This window comes from Ailuropoda melanoleuca, chromosome 9 (genome assembly GCF_002007445.2).
Source record: "Ailuropoda melanoleuca isolate Jingjing chromosome 9, ASM200744v2, whole genome shotgun sequence".
Classification (NCBI taxonomy): domain Eukaryota; kingdom Metazoa; phylum Chordata; class Mammalia; order Carnivora; family Ursidae; genus Ailuropoda; species Ailuropoda melanoleuca.
In genome coordinates, this window is record NC_048226.1 from 24,729,877 (window position 1) to 24,734,305 (window position 4,429).

The window sequence follows — 4,429 nt, forward strand, 5'->3', positions numbered from 1 at the left end:
CCTCATTGCACACAATGTGTAGTATAGACCATTTGCAGTCAAAGCTTCAGTTCCACAGAGGAAAGATGGACCCATGCATTGCTAAATTTAGTTCAGGAGAGCACATAGCAATCACCAAGATCTCATTCAAATACTTTCCTTCCATTGAGGTGTTTTTTGTATCTTTTAAATATGGAAAACAAAGATATTAAAGCTGTTTTTATACAGTCCTGTTAAGGAGGTCAATAATTTCTGGATTCACTCAATCTTGCAGAGTTCCTAGAGAAGACTGGACAGCGGCATGCCAGCAGAAGATGGTCTCTGAGCAGTCAAGGGCAGCCATGCAGGGGTGCTTCTCCACAGAGACTGACAGAAGTGTGCAGACAGAGCTTCCAAATGGGGCCAGATTTTGCAAGGGCAGGGTTGAAAAGGCTCCTGTAGGTGCCATGGATCTAAACATATCTGCATAAAATTACCCAGCTGTCCTTTGGGGTTTATAAGCTTGTGAAGCTACAATAGTCTTTTAGGAATGTTGAATGGCCTATAAAATCTTTACCAATGAGAAGCTTGGCCAGGCTCCTGAAAGGCCTAAATTTTTTCATTTTGAGTCAATGATACAAAATCCCCCCTGGGTTTGCCTGTCAAACGGTCTTGTTATTTCACTCTCCAGAAGTCAATAGGCTATCTTGGCACCAGTTTGCTCAGCTCTGTGGAAGGGTAGGTGGCTGGTGTGCAGCTGGGCAACATCAGATTAGCCATGCAGCAGAGGGCTCACAGCAACCCATAGGCCAATCCTGGGGGCACCATATCATTTCTCTGGCAATTCATCCTACTCAGTCATTGGGAGAATATTTACCACTCCCATGTCTTTCTTGTTTATCAACTGTTTTTTAACGATTAGAATGGGAGCCCCGTGATTTTACTTTGTACACTACTTATCCTTGGTGCCCGGAGCCTAGAACATAGGAGGTACCCCACAGCACTTTGTGGAAGGAAGGAGTAAGTGAAAGCACGAGTGAATGGGTAGACGGCAAACAACAGGTTGCCACAAACTTTGGCATAGAGTCAGGTTCTTCTGGTTCCCTTTTCCTGAGGCCATTCTGTGGAGGAAGGCCAAACATCCCGATTTCCTATTCTTAGATGTAGTATGCTTTTTGGTCCATTCCCTAACAAAGCTGAAAAGTCATTCTTCCCAATGCTATGACCAAAGGCTAAAGCAAATATATGAAATCCTAACGAGCACTCACAGAAGACTGCATGCCTTTCTCCTAATGCCTATAACACTAATTGCTGACCATCACTGCTTTGTTTGACCACATCAGTATCCTTCTCTCAAGGTCTGGAAAATACTCTATGCTTTAGAAAACCCTTGCTGCTGGTGTCCTAAGTGGAAGCTGTTTATTTTCAGGATGTCAGCATTTTAAAAATGCCGTTGTTTTCTGTGATGATAGCATTATATCTGTCTGCAGTATCATTTTCCATAACAGCATATATAGTGTTCCCTTATGTTTGGCAAAAGTGTTCCATAAATGATGCACTATAAAGCTTTATTGCTTATAAGCCACATTACTAAAATAGAGGTTTGATATTAAGAAATGTCTGGTTTCCATAGCATCTTGTTCTACAGAAAAAAAAGTCATTTTCTATTAAATTAAATATATAACATGTACCATACTTCACATATCATATAGTGAAAAATTTTGCTTTTTGAAATGATTACTTTTTTAACAGCTCATGAGAGAATTTAAGTTCTCTTCTTTTTGAAGAGCTATGGCTTTCATTAAACCAAACTGAAATAATTAATATCTATCCTAGTTCAGCATTGATTCTTCTAAATATAACAAAATGATTGAAACTTTCTGTTTAAAAAGTGTCATGGCTACAAATAATGTGGTAAAACCATATTAATTAGGATTAAAGGGTAAAGACAAGGGGTTCTAAATTAATGTGTTATTTAAAATTTTATAGTTATACTTTCTTTTCCAATGCTTACAGCAACAAAAGCTCAGCCAATGAAGTCTTGCCAGTAGGGACATTGTCTAAACAGAGAGGCCAGAAAAAAAGGTATTTTTAACAGCTTTATTCAGGTATGTTTGACATAGAAAAACTGTATATATTTACTATATACAATTTGATGAGTTTGGACAATATTCATGCTCCTGTGAAACCATCACCATAATCACGGTAATAAACATATATCACCTCCAAAAGTTTCCTCATGCTTCTTTGTTTTTAGGCAAAAATATTTTTAATTAGCACTTAGAAGAAAACATTTAGGATACCTAAAATTATTAGTATCATATGATGCAAATAATCTTAGAAATTTACCTTGTGTTTTTATTTTGCGTATGAATGAAAAGAGGGTCACAGGAAGTTTAACTAGCTTATTTTGGACCCACACTGAGAGGCATCAGGAGTTTTGAATGGCAGCCTTTTTCATGCACAGTGTTTTTTCCTTCCAGGTTACCATTACCACCTACCTGATTTGGCCTCCAATGCAAATACTCTTTGTCTATTTGATTTATCCTCTTTCTTTTTTCTTTTCTTTTCTCTCTTTCTTTCTTTCTTTTTTTTTTTTTTACTGTTTTCTGTAGAACAGATAAAACTTATTGAGCAACAAGCAGGGATGTGAAGGCAGAGCTGGATAAGCTGAGGGTCCAGCACCCTACTCCTCACTCTGTCATCCTCCACTTGGCCTACTAGTCAGATGTGACCCTAAGGGGCTCCTTCATAAGAGATGGTGGCTGCAACTTAGGGCATGCCAGAGTTTAAATATGTTACTTCTACTGACTTTTATATTTTAAGAGTTGTTCCTATTAAATAAGAGCAATGATTACTTCCATTTCATACATAGGGACACAGAAGTCCAGAGAGTTTCACAGCCCAAAGCTGATTTTTCCAAAGCAATAGAATGGGCATGTGATCCTGGAGCCTTTCTTAACCACTATATAATGATTTCCCAGAGTCTGAATTAACAAGCATTTATTGCTGTACATAGTGACATTACATGAGACTGGTAGAGAATATTCTCAGGGTGTCCCAGTAATTCTCTTAGGCCCCAGACATGATGCCCTCAAGTGAATCAACTGTAATTGTGAAATGCTTGCTTTTCTCAACATGTGGTTTCCAAACTAAGCACACAGTGGGACACATTTTCAAAATGGAAAAATGTTTCTGCTGTAGAAATTTATTGACATCTTATTCATGCTCACATAAGAGACATTTCCCACTAATTAGGAACACTAGAAGGGCTTCATGAATAGAGATAGCCTGTCCCATGAGGCCATGACAATGGCAACAAGATCCACTTCCTTGATGAACACTGAAAATCTCACTCTACCCCATGATAGATGCTTAAGGTTTTTGTGCAGAAAAGTGGTCCCAGAGTGGCACTTCCACACAACTGAAATACAGGTGGTGTATAAAGGGATTAATAGACACACTTTTGGTAAACAGCATAGTCCTACATATGTAGAGAACACATTTCCAATCACATGAATAGCATAAAAGTTTTGATTTTTAGATGGATAAATAGCATTGAGATGCCATGTATAAGGGTTGAGAAATATGGGACAAGCAGGTTCATGGTGACAATTGTAATGCTGATGTTTTTAAATAAGGTTTTTGCTCCTCGTGTTTTATACTTGAGTTAAAGTTTCTCTTAACCAGTGGTTCTCAAGTTTTGCTGTGCATCAGCAATGGCTTGAGGGCTTGTTGAAACAGTTCAAAGGGATCCATCCCAGGATTTCTGGGGTCTCAGTGGGACCAAGCTGTTGCATTTCTAATGGGTTCCCAAGTGATAACCTTGCTCGGGGACCCACTTTGAAAGCCACTCTCCTAACAGGTATAATTTGGTTTATACAAATTTCCACAATTAGTCCAGAATCATGAATTCCAATTAGTTAGTGTTTTTTAGTTAGAGGAGGATGATTTATGGTTAAGTTGAAGTCCAGGAATTGAGAAAGTTAAGATAGTCTTCAAATGATAGCTGCAGTTTTTACATTGGAGTAAGGTGAAGTTAAGAGTTCACTTCCTGGGCCGCCTGGGTGGCACAGCGGTTAAGCGTCTGCCTTCGGCTCAGGGGCATGATCCCAGCATCCTGGATCGAGCCCCACATCAGGCTCCTCAGCTATGAGCCTGCTTCTTCCTCTCCCACTCCCCCTGCTTGTGTTCCCTCTCTCGCTGGCTGTCTCTATCTCTGTTGAATAAATAAATAAAAAATCTTTAAAAAAAAAAAAAAAGAGTTCACTTCCTTGTTCAACATCCTTGGTAGCAAGCTGAAAATAATTTTCTCCGAGAGGGCTAAAGAGCTATATCTGGAGCTACTTGGCCAGGACTGTGTCCCAAACCATGTGGCAGAGTCAGCCAGGTGGGGATACAGCTCACCAGGCTGCACAGTGGACACAGTATTGGCCTGTGGCCAGTTGGCCTGGACACTGGATGTGGATAG